At 32.8% G+C, this 18,804-nt stretch overlaps 1 protein-coding gene across 4 annotated transcripts in view; it reads left to right on the forward strand.

The window, feature by feature from the left end:
- FBXW7 (F-box and WD repeat domain containing 7) overlaps nt 1–18,804 on the forward strand; it is a 171,381-nt gene that overhangs the window by 113,172 nt on the left and 39,405 nt on the right. The gene's annotated exons all lie outside the window — the stretch shown is intronic.

Below are 18,804 nucleotides of genomic sequence, written 5' to 3' on the forward strand. Positions count from 1 at the left end.
GCAGTTACGATAACAGTTTATATATAGACAGACAATCCTGAACTAACACACATCTTGCAGAACTTGTGCTAATATGTAATCAAGTTATGATCTAGTGGATATTTTTCAGGATGACATTGCCATCCCCCCTACCACATTTTGACCCTGTTAATATTAGCACTTTTGTTGTATTTTCTGAGTTACTTGGTATTGCCATTTTGAATTACTAGCTAGAGTGGTATATTTTTAGGTCTAACATATGTTTATGATTCTGAACACGTAAAACCAAAAATAATCTGTCAGATTGAATGAGTGTTTGTATATATCAGTGCTATTGGTGTTTTAATACCGTTTTACCTTTTTTCTTAATTAAAGTCAAAGTATTCTATTAAACAAATAGATTAACTCATAACACCTGAAAAAATATTTTTCCTTCTTTGTAAAGAGAATCTTTGTTTTCTGGGACTTAAATAACCTTTGTAAATGTGCTTTTTATTTTAGTTTCTTTTGAATAGTTTCCACTTCTACTCTAAACAAGTGGTAGCCATATTGAAAAACATTTTAGTGAGATTTAAGTGTAATACAATTTAAACATTGAAAATGGAATACAGATATCTCTATCATCCTCTTATTTTCTTTGCTACTATGTTTTCAGAAAGTATTTGTTTTGTCTTTTTTTCACTTTGTCACTTTTGTAACTTCGAATGAGGTCACTGCTCTGATTTAAGCATTTACACAGAGGCCTCTCTAATAGCTTTAAAGTCATTAAAAAGCTAACTTACTATTTCAGTACTTTTGTACAAGAAAATAACAAGTAAATACAAGTAAATTTTTTAATTGAGGAAAAGAAGTGTGGGTTTTTTCAATTAAAGGGTTAAGATATTAACACTCAAAATGATATTGTTTTTTGTTGTTGAATATTTCTAATAAACTTCAGTACAATATATGGTAGCTTACTTCATTATGTCACAATATACATTTTCTACCTTTATCTTCTAACATGTACATGAAATTTAAAATGCTTGGGAGCAGATTTTATAAGAAAAAATAATGGAGAACATCACAGCTTTCCCTGAGGGCTTCTTAGGGTCACTATTCAGTTTGACTTTTCTAGGTTACTATGTTATGTTAAATTATAGCCTTGGATTTATAATAGTAGAAGAGGACTAAATTTTAAAACTAAAATTCATACTAGAAAATTTGGGGGAGATAGTTAAAAAAAAATACACCATTCAGTCTTAGACTGTCTGACTGCCATAATTTACTCTTGCATAACTCATTGACTCTCACTACTAGAAATGTTAGAAGGATAGTATAATTATATCCTCCCTCTCTCCTTTTTGCAACTGGTTAATTTAGGTAGCTTTAAATTGATTTACATGCTCTTTGTCATTTAATTTACTAACTTTCTCTTGGTAAAGTTAATTGTAAATATTTTTTAAATGTATTTTCTTTATCAAAGGTTGAAAAAAGATTTTTAGTGTGATATGTGATTAATCATATTTTGTGTCTAGCATCCAGTTTATCTTTTACATTAGGTATGTTTAGCTTCTTTCAAGCAGATTGTTGTATACCAAGCAGATAGACTTCTGTATTTTGTAGTTCTTTTTTTTCTTCTAACTACTGAGCTAATGTAAATACAGTGACCTCTTATAAAACTGTATGTAGTCTTGACCTATTAAAATTTGAAAAACATGATATTGTCCCTCCATCTACATTGATGTTAATACACTTAACATTTGGACAATAAAATAACTTTGAAAATTGTGAAAATCTTTTAAAATGCAACTTCAATTTGTATCTGTTGAATGTTTTCAGGAAATTCATTTACCTCACTGTTAAGTATAATATTAGTACTGGTAGTCTAATTTATTATTGTATGAATTATTCTAGTCTCTCATCAGCGATATTTTGGACATAATAATAGCAATCTAGCTATTAAAAAGTTGCCTAAACTCAAAATGTTTTTAGTATTACGATCCTCATAATTTATTTATATTTGCTTAGACATTCTTGATTATAAGCGTCACCTAGAATACTTGTGAAAAATATAGAATCTAAGCTTCCCCTCTTTTGGATAATCCTATGTGAGATCTGGATTAAGGCGCAGGTATCTATCTGTAGTTTTTAGAAGTCCTATAGGTAATTCTTAGTATCAGGAAAATTTGAGAATACTAATTGAGTACATAACTTTTTATTCTAAAAGAACTGATTGTCCTTTAAGGAAGAGAAATTTTACAGGAAAAACTTATTTAATCTATAAAATCTGCAAAATTATGTTTCTTCGAAATAGGAATGCATTATTATGGCAATACTGTGTCTCTTAAATCCTAAGATACATTGTTTTTTACATTTTAAACATATATAAAATGAGGATACAGCTTGATGGAATTTCATAGCTTATCTGGCAGCATATTTTTCCTTTTCGTGATAAGAGAAATAATGACATCTTACAATTAAAAATAGTATGTTGAAAGAAAATGCACTTCAATGCTTAAAATTCATTTCTTTGTTTTTGTTTGGAGACTTTTAAGCATTTAGAATATTCTCATAAGGTTATTCTTCAGTGTTACTCTTTTGGTAGACATTTCCAGTTGACATGCGATTGTTGCTTTATACAGGGCTTTTTAAGATACCTAGTTGACTCTGCTGGTTTACAGACAAGTGTTGTTTTTAGAGTGCCTTATGTATTCTTGAGTTTGAACCCCATACGGATTGTGTGTAGCGTGAGTGGACTCAGAGAATGGGGTAGAGAGCTCCTGGTGGAGTGGCAGGAAGGTGAGGTGGGGCAGTGCGGGGCAAGGACTCGTTCACCTGAAACCCAGGAGCTCAGGCAATAATGACATGTATGAGTGGGGTTTTTGATAGTTGAAAATAATTTTGTAATGATTGTATTCCATATCAAGTTCTATTCAAAATACCATCATTAAAATGCATTTTCTTTAAAGTGAAAATAGAAATATAACTAAAATATTTGTGTCGTTTGAGAAAATGTGAATCTCGTTCCTGTGTATTGTCATCATTGCGGATTAGCTTAAATCCAGGGTCCACTTTTTCTGCAAAGGGCCATTAAATATTTTAGGCTTTGTGAACATACAGTTACTGTTAGAACTACTCCTCAGCTCTGCCATTGTAGTATGAAAGCAGCTGTATGGGAGGATGGACATGACTGTGTTTCAATAAAACTTTGTAAAAGTGAAATACAGGTTTTTATGATTACGGTAGTACTACAGTAAATCTTCTTGTGCATATGTCTTTTGGCTTGTGAAAGTTTCAGCTCATGGTAAATTTTTAGAGTGAGATTGTTACAGCCATAAGCCTTTCATTTCCTTTAAATCCCTCATCTGCTTTTCTAATTCTTTGGTAGCTTTTCTAATTCTTTGGTAGTTAAGTAGAGGAAAATCTTTGTGTGTCTAATCACTAGAATTTTAACATACTGCTTATTATGTCCCTTAATGTACAGTATTTGTATAATAATGCTATTATTTTAAATGCCGTCATTTTAAAAGAACCTACTGTCTCTTCTAAGCACTGCTCCAACTATTCTGTATATTTTAAATCAATTCTTAAATGATATAAATGTTTGTTAAGTACTGTAAGTTAGGTAATATCTCCCTTCAGTAGACTGAAAAACTGAGACTGAAACAAGTTAACTCTCCCCAATTTCTCTAACATGCTGGTAGTAGCCATTCTCTTTCTGCTACCGCATTTCCCCGAAAATAAGACCTAGCGGGACCATCAGCTCGAATGCGTCTTTTGGAGCAAAAATTAATATAACACCCGGTCTTATATTAATTTTTGCTCCAAAAGACGCATTCGAGCTGATGGTCCGGCTAGGTCTTATTTTCGGGGAAACACAGTATGTTGTGTGACCTTTATACCTTTTTTCTTGTGAGCGTAATACTTTTTAACTACTGTTATATTAAAATTTTGAAGGGTAAGCCTGGGAGATACCACTGTTGACATTGTTTCTATGAGAAAATACATTCAAAGATTCAAACAGTTGACCTACAAATAACTTTTGGTAGCATAGTCCATTATAAATTTAAAATTTTCTGTGTAATCTCTTTTTGCTTATAAAGCTACTCCACAGTTTATGCCATGATTATAGTCATAAAAAACTGGAAATATTTGAATAGTATGCATATTTGTTGTCTTTTTGTAAGCTAAGGAGTGATACCTGTTAAAGAAAAAATTATTCATGGTACTTGTTAAAACAGTAAGACAGACTTTATTTAGGGGGACTGTCACGACAGGTATAGAGATTATTACAGGGGGGTTTGGTGGTGGGCGAGAGAGACTGGGCTCAACTCTGAATACAAAAAAGAAAGGGAGAATTTGTAGCCAAGGAGCAGGGTGGGGGTCAGTGGGTAGAAAATGACTAAGAGGAAACATCAGGGGTGAAGGGGGGAGCCTGCCTAAACCAACTTAACCAAGGGGGTCAGACCTCATCCAGGGGGTGATGGAGGATGAGGAACCCAGCAGATACAGAGGGTGATCAGATAGATACCAAGGGTGAGCACATATCAAGGGTGGGGGATTCTGGTTCAACCGACTCGGTAGGATTCTTGCTAAAATTTGGCTCTTGAGAACATGCCCAAGGACAAGGGCCTAGTTGAAAAAGAGATCAGAGAAGCCTGACTGGAGTCTGGTCAAGGAAAGAATCTCTGTCATACTTCTGGGTCTGTGCTTGGCAGGCAACAACAGAGAACAGGGTGTCTGACAGATTAACCATTCTCAACTGCAGTGAGGTATCATGCTCCTCAGTTTGCTCAGTTAGTACTTTTGACAACGATGACAAAAAGTGAAAACATTATACCTCTCTTAGCTTCAGTACTCTTTTGGGCTCAAGTTTTTCCTTCATTGTTGAGTTAGTGATGATGATAAATAGACAAACCTATATTCAGAATTTTAATCTCATTCAAGCATTATCTAATTTGCTGTTTTTGTATCTGTAATCTTCAGTTCAAGCTGTGCATAATTGTAATCTATTGTGCTCCTTTAGACTGTTAATGAGTCCATTAGTACTTTTCAACAAAGGTTGGCCAGTTTTATCAAGCAGTTGTGTCACCTTTGCTTTAGAAAACAACATCTCTATTTATTCTACAATAAAATTTCCGTGTATATGAAGATTTTGTATGTAGCACAAAAGTATGGCATATTATAAACTCTGTTGGTGAAGCAAATTTATAAATTATTACCCTACCCCAAATTCTGAGTTGAATGGTGATGTAGGGAATTTTTATTTTCTTCCAATAATTGATATCTTTTACTTTTCTTGACAAAAATAAGACATGCTTAACATGTAAAATTTAGAAAAAATATTTTCCTTTACAAATTTCTAAATTATCTGTAATTCTACTCAGAAAAAAACCACAAGAACAATGTTAGGTGAATATTTTTTTAAACAAAATTAATACTGTAATCTACTTTTAATATATTGCTGGTGATTCAAAAAGTATAATCTGCCAAGTGAATGTACCATAATTTTCCTACTACAGTTGTTGGTTTAGACAGTGACCTACTTTGAACTTTTTTATACACAAATTTTTAACATCTCTTTACACAGATTTCTAGAAGTAGAATTATTGGATCAAGGAGTGTGAACTTTTTTATTCTTGCTAAATACTGCTAAATTGTTTTCCAGAAAGATCGTACCAATGAAAAACCGGCATAAGGTACTTCTAATGTTGCTTAAAGAGAAAGAAACCACATTCTAAGCAGATTTATTCCTACCATGGCAAAATTTTGTGAATTTTACTTAGTTGATACTATATCATTGTATTTCCATGTTTATTATTCTAGGTTTTCAATCAGAGGAATTTTTTTTTCATTTTGAGAAAATCATGATATGTGTTTGTACTTAAAGTTTCATGAGGAAAAGATATAAATAGATCAAGAAATTATTTGTTGCTTATGGTGATCTTTTAACTTTCCAGAAAACATTTGCCATAAACCTGTCACCTGTATTATTTTACTCTTCCCATAGTTTTAAAACTGTCTTCTGTGTTTTTATCTAAACATATGATCCATATGTATAGTTTCATGATTTATCACTGATTTAACACATTATTTTTACTGCAAGTCTTATGGTTATCTCAAATTTTATTTGTCACCTTAGTCTATACTTTTACATTTCTGGATTTTAGCGTGATGTTTGTACAGTATTAATGACAGCCTCTCCCAAAGCGTATTGCTATTAATAATCTCTACTACAAGAGTACTTCTCATGCTAGCAGGAGCAGCTGCCAGAAATCCTTGCCTGTTTCTTACAGCACTACTACTTAGTCTTACATTTCTGACATAGCTTTGCCTTTAGCCCCGTCCAGGTTTGCTTTTCTCTTTTCTTTTCTTTTTTTTTTAAATTCTAGTCTAGCATGATTAATTCTCATTTAAAGTAGTGGTAGCAAGTCTGTTCTTCTAAAATCTCTTGATGCCTTCTCAACATCCGTTTCATGGAACTCGTAGCCAAGTAGAAATAGATGGATACTTCCTTAACATACAGAAATATGAACCTTTAAAAAGCCAGCACCGTGCTCTCTTTCCTCATACTAGTCTGTTCAGTATCCACCAGTTATATTTGTGCCTCTGTCTCTCCAAATTTTTTCCATGACCTCACAGCCTAGCTTACCTCTGGTTGGAACCTTCCTCCTGGCAATGATGGCATCCACCAACCATTGTCCTCATCCCTTAGTGGAACACATTGTCATTTTTGCCATTATCTTTGGCCCTTGGGCATATATGTACTACTCGGTGGTGTTATTTATGACAGCTTCATATAGTTACCTTGCTCCCTCAATTGTGCTGTAAACTTTGAGTTTAATATCTTTTTATGTTCCCAGTGATACGAAGGAGAAAGTTAGTATAAATAGTATTTGTCTGATGAATTCATTGAAGCATGTGTTAAACTTGGAAAATTCTTTAAGGAGTTTTTTTCCTGGAAGACTATGGCATGTTTTTGTTTACTAAATGTTTTTAAATGACTGCAGCTGTGATTTTGAATATTTCATTTTCTAAATTTAACTAAACTCAGATACAGTTTGACATTTAATTTTAAAAGTAATTACCACTTACCAATTTTGAAAACGAAGAAGAAACAAACATAGGATATAGTCATTTACATAGTACTTTTGATCATCTAACAGTAGCTCCAAAATGTCAGAAAATGCTGGAAAAGAATTATTACAGTACTTTGGAGAGGAGGAAGAACAGGATGGTGGTATGAGCAAGTTGGGAGACCGATTTCAGTGGGTTTCCTGTTTTTTTTTTAAGTGAATAAACTAAAATGTGACTTCCTAATTTTTTCCCCACACATATATTCCATCGGAACTTGGAGGAAAATTGGTATTTTCAGATCATCTGATATCCTTTATTGTCATTACTTATTTTATCAATAAAGGAATTAATTAGTTACTACATATCAGACCATTCCTTGTTAGATCTCATCAGTCTTTTTCTTCTAAGACTGTTTCTTGCATCCTACATAAACATGAGTAGACAGAATATAAATTGTAAGTTTTTTTGCAATCTTATTCTCTGTACTGTGCAAGGCATTGGCTATAAATAAAAAGGTGATGATTCTTCATCCCCTCATCCTGTGGATATGCAAAAATGAAAAGTCACAGTCCGTTAAGCATCTGACAGCCTAGTGGTAAACCATAAATAACTCCTTATGGTACAAAAGGATCATTGCTTAAATGGGCCCATGTATAAAGTATTAGTGGGAGCTTGAGCAGGTCACCCAAGTCTCAATGCAGATGTCTCAGAAAAGGCTTCACAGTAACTCTGAATTAAAACGTGAAGGATGTTTGCTAAGCAGATGATTAGCAAAATGATGGACAGAAGGAACTTGTGTTATTGCTTGGGCTCACATCTTGTTTCAGATGAATTACACTGCTGCAAATTATTCACGTATCTTAAAATGAAACTTATAAATATTAGTATTAACTGAAAATAAGTATTGAGAGTTTAGAACGGAGTTGAAAACTTTTCTAGAACCTGTGGCTATGACAGTGAACTAAATAGAAAAAGGCCGTGCCCTCATGGAATTTGGATTCTAATTTAGGGAAACAGAAAAGTAACTGTTAATGCTAATGTTTTGCAGATAATAAAATAGGGTCATAATATAGTCTGACTTGGGGTGCGGGGGAGGCAGTAGTCTGAGTACACACATGAATTCATTTAATTCTTACCTTGTACAGTAGGTTCTGTTATCCCTATTTTACAGATGAGGAACCTGAGGCATAGGAAGGTTAAATAACTTGCCCAAAGCTAGTACGTAAGTGATGGAGCTGAGGTTCTAACTTGGGCATCTGGCTCCAGCATCATCAGCACTGTGGTGTACTGACCTGGGTAAACCTTTGTGGAGGGAACGGATCCTTCGTTAACAAATGTGCTAAGGGTTAGCTTTTTCCACGTAATCCTGTGCTTCTCAGTATGTAATTCTCACTTGGCTCCCACAATTGATGATGGCCTCAACATCTAATTACTGATAACATTGCTTTCTAGATGTTTTTGTCATCAGATAATGATTAGGTTGTGCCTCAGTTGTCAGATATGAATGTAAAACAAATTATAATATGATTTATAAACTACTCATACAACTACATCATAGAAATAACTGCCTTGAATTATCCCTTTTATTGATAGATACCAATCTGTACAAATAGTTTAGTAATTTTAACATCACAAAGCAAGGCTATTTAAATTTGTAGGTTGTGTTTTACAGAAACTTACTTAATACTAAGACTTGTATAGGAGACAAATGAAAAATATGTTAAAAATAAGCTTAGTACTAAGCTCCTGGCAAGGTAAACAAGTATGAAATAATAAATTCACAGTTCCCTGTCTGCAGAGCAGAAATTCAACAAGATCTGAAAACTAATTTTTTTTAAGTTAGCCAAACCTAACCCTAACTAACATAAGACAGTCACTTTTATTATTTATCTGCATATTCATATATTTTGCTATAAAAATATTAATGTGTAATGTACTGGAAATGTTATGTAATACACTATATATGCACCATATTACTTTTTTAAACTCCAAAAAGTTCTGAAATGAAAAACACAGCTTTCTCTAAAATTGTGGAAATAATTCTATAGACCTCTGAGTCTTACAGCTATCACCCACATATAAAAAATTGAATACATTTTGAAATGTCAAAGTAGTCTAGGTCTCATATTAAGTCTCTGAATACATGCATATTTAAATGCTTTAAAACATACATTATATAAATGAATACCTAAATTTTATTAACTTACTTATAGGCAGCTTTATGGAATGTAATGATAGTTCAGAGCTTATTTATGTATATGTATATTTTTTTCAGTAATTAAATGCAGCTCATGCTAGCAGACTTATACTTTAAATGAGAAATGAGAACCCTGACCACTTTTTTACTTCTCCCAGTATTTCCACGTAAAATTAACACCACTAAATTAATTTTAATTCTGCTAATAATGTATTAGGCATATTCCCTGTGTGTGTTGCTAGTGTAACAAAGACAAGTAAGGCAGAGACCTTCCCTTAAGGAGGCCACAGATGCTTTTCTGTCTCGGAGAGACTTATTTTGTCCCCATTCTGTGGTCTCATATCAAAATTAGAGGAACATGGATTAATTCATTCATTCAACAAGTAAGGATCTACTAATTGCCAGGCACAGTTCTAGGTACTTAATTTACATTAATGAACAAAGCAGAAAAAAAATCCTACCTTTTATGTAATTTAACATTTTAGTGACTGAGAATTCCACCTCGGCATGGACAGCATGTTTGATTTGCAACAGTGTACAGTGTGTCACCAGAGCCCTTCATTCAATTCCACACTTTTCATTTCTAAATCAACTGGTGATATTTTATGTTATAGTTTCTCCATGTGTATACATATGCATACATACACAGACATACTGTTTCCCTGACTTGCTATGATTATGTTGGTAACTTTATTGAAATATATAATCTACTGGCTTTCAAATACTGTTAAGTAGTATCCAGTGCAGAGTATTATTTTGAGGCTCTGAAAGGTTAATTATTCCACCATATTCTATTTTGCAAGGAAACTTCAATCTTTAATATCCTGTCAGGCCAATCGTGACTTCTTTCTGGATTGTTCCTGGGTCAGAATTAGAGTTCTTGGCCCTATCCCTGACTTATTGTGGAAAGTTGTATAAATTAATGTGTCTCACATATAAACCAGTTAATAATGATAGATATAATTTATGGTAGATATAAATAATGATAGATATAATTTTAAAAAGTTTTAATGTGATATAAATTTTACTGTAGAAGTAATAGAAAGGACTACCATTTGTGGTAAAACCAGTGACATTCTAAGTGTTAGAAGTCACAATTCAGTTATTTCCTTTTACAGGTACCTATTGATATAGCGCATCTCTTTATTTGCATATATAGTGTTTTATTCCTAAAATATGAAAGGTAAAATAATTACAGCAGATTTAGGTCTAGAGGGGAAACAAGCAACAGTATTTCACAAATATTAATACATTAATATTGACCCCAAAAGCACATGACCAGTTAGCTGTTTATATATGGCTATTTTATCTTCATGTAATGATGGAGAAAAAATATGTGATAATACAGGTTAAAATTCTCTTAATTTTTTTCTCCGTGCTAGTATTGAAAATGAAAATTTAAAGTTGTGGGATATTCCTATATTTAATTACATTTTTATGTGTGGGAGATTTCATATACTGTGTTTCCCCGAAAAGAAGACCTAGCCAACAACCAGTTCTAATGTGTCTTTTGGAGCAAAAATTAATATAAGATGCGGTATTATATTATATTACAATATATTACAATATATTATACTGTACTGTACTATACTATACTAATACTATACTGTACTGTACTGTACTGTACTATACTATATTTAGACCCTGTCTTATAGTAAAATAAGACCAGGTCTTATATTAATTTTTGCTCCAAAAGACGCATTAGAGCCGACTGTCCGGCTAGGTCTTATTTTCGGGGAAACATGGTAGTTAACTTGGGAACAACTTAAGTTTAAACAGCTTTTCAATAATCAACAAAAATCTGCATTATCACTTTAGATTTTAAAATGTCATTGTTACTACTAGTTTGAACATGTAGGGGCAGTATAGTACTGTTTTTATAAATCTTGTCAGAATTTGTGGATTTTTTAAACATATAAGTGTTGTTAAAAGTGTGCTCTTTGAGAAAATGCAAATGTATGTCTTTTTAAAGGCTAATTCATACTGTGTCATTAAGTTGGAACTATTCTTTAAATTCAGGTGTGTGTGTGTGTGTGTGTTTAATCGCTTTTATACTGTGGAAGGTTGTGGCCTTGTTTATATTTGAAGTCATGGAATATGTTAAGCTAGTCAGGAAAAATGCATTTTTATGTTTAAACAGTAAAACGAGGACAAGTGGATTCACGAAAATATGCAAAATACTAAAATTAGTGCAATTTTGCTCTGATCCAATCTGTACGAACCTTTTAAAATGAATGTTTAATTATGAGAATTTTTAGAAGTCTTAATTTTTCAACCTGACAAGTGAAGAAAACTTAGATTACTAAGCAGTCTAATTTTAAGATTCTTTAATCCGTAAATATTTTTTTCAATATCAGAACGATTAAGGTGATTACAAAATTTATCACAGCTTTTTTCCCCACTTAAAGTGATTCATACTTAAAACAACTGAGTAGTTATCTCTTCCATCTCTTCCGTCTATTCATTCAATCTGTTCAACAACTCCTACCAGCCAAGGACTGCTTTAGGCATGTGGAGTACAGCAGTAAATGAAACAGACCCAAATCCTTGCCCTTGTGGAGTTTATATCAGAAGCTGATTAAGTTCTTAGTTTCACCACTTATTAAACCTCATCTGTAAAGTGGAAATAATAATAGAACCTATTTCATAGGGTTGTTATAAGGGTGAAATGAAATAACCTATAGAAAGTGTGACTATGTAATGAACTTAATAACTTTTATAAAATCCACATAAAACTTTTTTAGATGTGTTGGTAAAAATTATAATTAAGTCTCCAGTTATAATAGTACTTATTTCTTTAACTTAGATAATATTTTGAATATTTTTTCATTTTTAGTTTCTTCAAATTGTGAAAGCAGATGCATGGCATCAATTTTAAATCATTTTTTTTTTAGTTTCCTGAGTGACTGTTAATCTAAATGGAAAGATACTGCACATAAAAAATTAATGCGATTTGGTTCTACTTACATTATGTAGATTCATTCAGTGTGACTATCATATATGTAATAATTAACCCCATTATGTCTTTCTAAATTAAGATAACATGTCCCATCTTAGTATTTTGTTTGGAGTTTCTCAGATGTTGAGAATAAATGTGTTGGCTTCAAATACCATTAAAATAAAAAAATTTAAATTGCTGTAAAAGAATTATAAGAATTAAAAACATAGAATTTATTGATTCACATATTATCTTAGCTGCTAAAATGTCTAGCAAATAGTTTCCATTATAACTTTAATTCCGACTCCATTTCTTTCCCTAACGGCCCCTAATAAGTTAATTAGGAAATGGAACATACTTGTTAACATCTTTGAAAACTAGCTTGTCAAACGGCACTTGATAGATCATCACTATATAAAAACTGAGAATTAAAACATTTAAAGAATTGATTTAACAAAAGTACTTAGAAGTTTAGATCTTTCTTTGGTACCCTGTGCTCTCCTTTTTTTTTTTTTTTAATGTTTTAATTATGTGGAAACACTGTATTTACCACACACACATGCATCCCTGTCCAATACACACAAACAGAATTCTCACCCCCCCACCTCTGTTTAATAGCTTATCTGCTATGTTCATACTGGAACCGCTTCACTGAGGGGAAGTGTTCTGCTGTTTCCATATTAGCTTTGTTATCATGCAGTATTTTCAGCTGCTCATGCTCATTACCATACAGCTGGTATGTAGAGAAGAGAAGGAAGCAAGCAGAAGTGGTACTGTCTACAAGAATAAGCTCTTTTGCAGATGGGGTGCTGGCAGATGGGGCATGTGTTTAAACAGGTTTTACTAATAACAGAGTGCATTAAAAATCATTCTAAGAAGTCTAAGGTCAGTGTCATGAATTCAGCGCTTGAGAAGTTGTTCAGCCTTTTGTAGACCTTTTTAGAATATTAATTAACTCTTAATACAGAAAAGTAATAAATGGCCAACCACAACCTCTTCCAAAATTTTTTTTATCAGTTTTCTTTTTTCTTTTAGCATTTTTGTTTCTCTTTAATATAATTTTAAAAACATTGATATTGTCAGCTGTCTCTCATCATCTTTTCCTGTACTTTGTAGTCTTCAACATAGTTACTTAAAATTCCCTGACTATGTTTATATTAAAAAAAAACATGCTTTGAGCAATGTAATAACTCTTCTGTTTTGATATATAATGTTAGAATATTTATTAGAAGATGAAAGCCAGGGGATTTTGAAATCCATATGTATCGTGTTGACTACATTCATGATTAAGATGAGGTATGTCCTGTCTGCATTCAAAATTAGAAGTGAATGGTTATGCCTCAAAATGTATTTGTTGTTAAAATTATTACTTGCATATTTTTCACATTCACAAAAGCAAAATGAATGTAGTAATTGAAATAACTATCAATATTTTTTGTTTCTACGAAAAGGTATTTCAGTGGGATCTTAGTCCTTTGACTCTTTTCATTAAGTGTAGTTTCTTGATATGTCCTGTCTCAATGGGAGATGGTGCTAAAAAGCAGCCAAAGCAAAATAAAGCTAGGCAATTATATGTAAGCTATTCAGTATTCAATTTATTTTAATGGGAATGGAACTCAGCCTGTTACTCTGTTCATAGAGATTAAAATATGTATTGCCAAAGGTGTTTTCGTTTAGCTAAAAGTAGTTATAATGCTTTTGGTAACTCTCAAAATCTTTCTTGTTAGTAAAATGGAGGTACAAAAAATGCTATCTATTAGTTTAATAACCTGTGAATAAATAAAATACTACTTTAAGTGAGATCTGTGGGAAATGGTGTACATTAAACATTGTTAAAACTGTCTATTCCTTTTAATAGTAAAAGTTTATAATCTGTTGGGCGTCTTTAAAGGTACAGGAAGTCCTAAACCAGGTTGGCTTTTAATAACAAAGATAATTACATTTTCACCGCATAGCTAACTGTGTTTTTCCTTCCAATTTAATTTATACTTGAATTGTGTAACTGATTTACTTTCCCCTCCCCTGAAGGGAAAATGTATATAAATATATAAAATATTGTAAACAATACTATATATGCTACATTAATAATAAATATATATATAAAATGTATTTTTCTACTTACATACCTTTCCTTATTCTGAAAATTATGAGTTTTTCAAGTTATGCTGAAAATGAATATTTTTCAATTGTTTCTGTAGTTCTGTCATTATTGATTAGTGTATGTCTTACATTGTTAATTAGCTCATATAAATATTATTTATTGATACCCTGATATGTGTAGAAACTATGTGAGGAGCTGAGGTACAAGAAGAATCAAAATAGCAATGGTCACTGCTTTCATGGAACTTACAGACTAGTGGGCAAGATAGAAAATAATGTGCTCACACTGTGACAAGGTGTTGGATTTAAGCACTGTGGTTAACACCTTTAGGATGGGTAGGAGGTAGCTTTATGAAGGAAATTGGAGATAGCCAACACACAGATGATTTCCATGTTTTCATCACCAGTTCAGACCTTCTGAGCTTCAGAGCCAATTGGAGTATCCTCACCTGTATGAGAATGTCTCAAGGACTCCTCAAACCAAATATGACCAAAAATGGAACTTGTGATCCTCCCTACCCCAGAAAACAAGCACAAGCACTGACTCCTGTCCAGTATCCTATGTCATCTTCCATCTAGTTGCATAAGTAAGGAAACCCTTGTGCCATCTTTGATAAACTCCCTCTCCTTTACTTCCCATGACAATTGGTCACCAAATTCTATCAATTTTATGTTCCAATGTCTCTTAACTGTTTAGTTCTATCCATCTCTGTTGCATCTCGCTAGCCCAAGCCAACATTATCTGTTGCCTGGTCTAGGGGAATAACTTCCTCACACAATTGCTCCACATCCACTCTCACTTACTTCCATTCTGTTTTTTAACGTTACATTCAGAATGATTTTTCAGGAGGTATATCTGATCATGTTCTTCCATTGATTAACATCCATTGTTAGCTTTTCATTGAACCTGCAGACTAGGTCAAAACTTTAACATTATGTACCAAACATTAGGAGGCATTTACTGCAGTTTCAGTTTTGCTTTGTTTTAATTGTTTCATTGTCTTTCTCCCCTACTACACTGTAAACTCCAGCCATAAAGCTGTAACCATACTTAATTTAGCTTATGTATAATAGGCACTCAGATAAATATTGTTTAATGAATGTCGGTGGGAGGTTAAAGTAACCATTTAAATCTACATTTGTTGTAATTGTATATCCTAAGTAGAAAAAACATAATTAGCGATTGTTGAAACAATAAAGTGTAAGATGGAATCACAGGGATGTGCTAAACTAAAAAATTCAAACTCAAGTAGAAGTCATAATTCCCAGTTAAGTGTATTTGGTTTGCAGTACCAGTAAAGGACATTTGAAATAGTTCTTGAGTGTTAGGATATATAATTTCTGCCAGTTTTCTAAGTGTTCAGATCATTTGAAGGGTGAAAGACCTACGTAGTCCCTTCAAGGACCTTCCAAGGACCTTCCAAGGAGATCCTTGGGTATATTCTGTTTTTAGCTTTTTTTCCATCATTTTGCGTTCAGGAAAGTAAAAGATAGGGCATGAAGAAGTAAGGGCAGGATATAGAAGTGCTCAGCGAGTTTAGGAAAAGGAAGCAAAACCCATGTATTGTGAGTACCTTTCATCAGACTTTTTTCCACAGTGCCTACTGACTGCTGCCTAATCTCAATGTAATGTCAAAGGTGATGGGATTCATTCTTTACCGAGGAAATATTGGCAGTAGAGTATTAACTCTTTGTCAGGCTGCTCTTGGTAAATTCCCAGAAGTATATCTCACTACAATGAACTAGTTTGTCTCTCCTACCCCTGTTTCTGTTGTAACTCTAATGTAGATTTCACCCACACATCACGTATTTGCATATTGAAGTAGCTCAGGAAGCATCCTAGAGATTTCTTAACTAATGAGACTTCTTACTATGTATGTAGAAAACCCTATTTCATTTTCTGTCAACTAGAGACCAAGATCCGCCTGTGTTCAAATCCCAGCTCCCTGACTTAATAGTTATGTGACCTGGGGACTTAAACTCTCTGTGCCTATTTCCTCATCTGTAAAATGGGATGCTAATAGTACCTACTTCACAGGGTTGCTGTACAGTTTCAGTGAGTTAATATAAGTAAAGAGTGCCTGGCATATGGTAAGTTCCCTTTCATGTATATTTCATTTTCTTAGGAGAACATCTTTTTAAAAAAGAGTTATTTGTTTCAAACTGAGTAGTTTACTGTATCATTTTTAATGAAATTTTATTTTTTTCAATTACAGTTGGCATACAATATAATATGAGTTTCAGCTGTACAATACAGTAATTAGACATTTATATAATTTATGAAGTGATCATCTCAATATATCCAGTACCCATCTGACACCATACATAGTTATTACAATACCAGTGACTACTGTGTTTCCCCGAAAATAAGACCTAGCCAGACAATCAGCTCTAATGCGTCTTTTGGAGCAAAAATTAATATAAGACCCAGTCTTATTTTACTTTAATATTAAAGACCCGGTCTTATATAATATAATAAATATAATATAATACCAGGTCTTACATTAATTTTTGCTCCAAAAGACTCATTAGAGCTGATTGTCTGGCTAGGTCTTATTTTCCAAGAAACACGGTGTGCTATATCTTTGATAGTAGGTACTGAAGGAGCACGCAAGTCGGATTAAAATCTAGTGTTTAATTTTTACTTCTTATTTTGGCTTAAAATATTGCTATGTGCATTTCCTGAAAATATTTATGTCTTTCTCTTTCTAGCTCTATGCATTGTCATACAAATTGAGCAATTTCATTTATCAATGATAATGATTTGTCATGTTTTTATTGACTGGTCTGTACTTCTACCAAGTTCTTCCAGGATAGAGATTTTATCTTGCCCAACTTTGCATCCTTTTGCTTAGTGTTTGGTTTTTAGAAACCCTGGCTAACTATCTTGAATGTATTAGATCTAGATCCATAAAAATAAAATGTTTGAATAACTGTCTAGTTTTTTCCCCCTCTTAACATTGTTTAGGATATAAAGAACCATTATATGACTCAGAAGATTCATTTGGATGAGACTGATAATATTATGATGGAATTTGGGGTTAGAGGCTCACCACAGTTTTTTCTCACAATAATTTTCTATGCTACCTATATATAAACAAATGTAGTGAATTTTACAAAGTGAAATTCTTTAAAATAAACAAATTGATGGGGAGTTAAGTACATCTTGTTCTAACAATCTGTTTATCGCAATTGTTTAATAAGAGCTAGTTGAGTAAAAATATCATAGAAAATACCATTTTAATCTTTGCTTTTACATTGTGGTCATTGTGACTAACGTGTTCATTTAACATCTCTTAAAATATTCTAGGTTCTTAATGTGCTGTTTTGTCTCTTGATAGAGTAACTTTAAAGAAAGACTTAAAATGAAGAGTGTGTGTGTGTGTGTGTCCCAAGGGCTAACAAAATATTATAAATTTAAGAATATTCTGAAGTTCAACATCTTTTTGCTAGTTTTGACTTTATGTTCTTTGGTAGGTTAAGCTATTCCTCACAGGCTTTTTTTGTTGTTGTGTTATAGAAGTTTGAACGTGCATTGACTCAAAAAATTTTAAGATTTAGTTTTTAAATGTGTTCTCAAGTCACCATGTTGCACTGCTCAACAGGACAGCTACAGGCACAAAGCAGTTATTAAGGTGTGATGCACATTTGTTCAGTAGTCATCGTGCCATCATTGCATACCATGCTTTCATGCAACTGGTGGGAAACTCATGATATCCACCCTACAGAAAGAACCTTCTAGAGTCATGTATCAAGTGTGACTGCAAATAAAAGGCTACTATAGGTCAGCTACCTTTTCAAATTTATAGTTATCTTGAAAATGTTTCCATGACAGGCAAAATTATGTCAAACCCTACTCATGACCCAGCTGTTTCCAGCAATATTTCTTTGTACTCAGATTTTATTTACTAAATCTTCTCAGTTTTTTGCAATGTCCTGAAAAGGTAGGGGGTATGTTAATCACATAATTCTTGATTCTTTTGAAACAAGGAATGCAGTTTGTTGAATTATATATACAGTAATTGCTTTAAAATGTAAATTAATGTTTCTAAAATGAATATGTAGAATCTTTTTTAATGTAGTGGGGGCGTGATTACTAGGTTCTTCCCTACTTGCTCGACAACTACATCAAACACTTGAATACTTAAAGAGCAGGCAAGCTTCTCTAAAACAAGTAAAGAATTGATTAAAGATCACTATGACGTATGCTCTCTAGAGCAAGAATCTGGTGTGATTTATGTTTTCTTACTGGCCTAGCGCCAATATGATCAGGTACTTAACAAATGTTTTCGAATAAGTGAAATAAGTTCAAGTCCACAGACTTTGATTCACAACTAGAATTTTAGAAGATTAGTTAGTTATCCCTTCTCATTTTGAATTCTTCTGGTACCTTTCTAAGATGACTGAGATGAGAAGAGATACTATGTTTTAAGCAGTGCAGTAAGTTTGAATCTGGACTTTACCTGCTAGTCAGTATTTATAATTGGACATAGTTATAAAATTGGTAAGCCAGCTGATCACAGAGTTGAGAATA

The sequence above is a fragment of the Rhinolophus sinicus genome, linkage group LG07 (assembly GCF_036562045.2).
Source record: "Rhinolophus sinicus isolate RSC01 linkage group LG07, ASM3656204v1, whole genome shotgun sequence".
NCBI classification, from domain to species: Eukaryota; Metazoa; Chordata; class Mammalia; order Chiroptera; family Rhinolophidae; genus Rhinolophus; species Rhinolophus sinicus.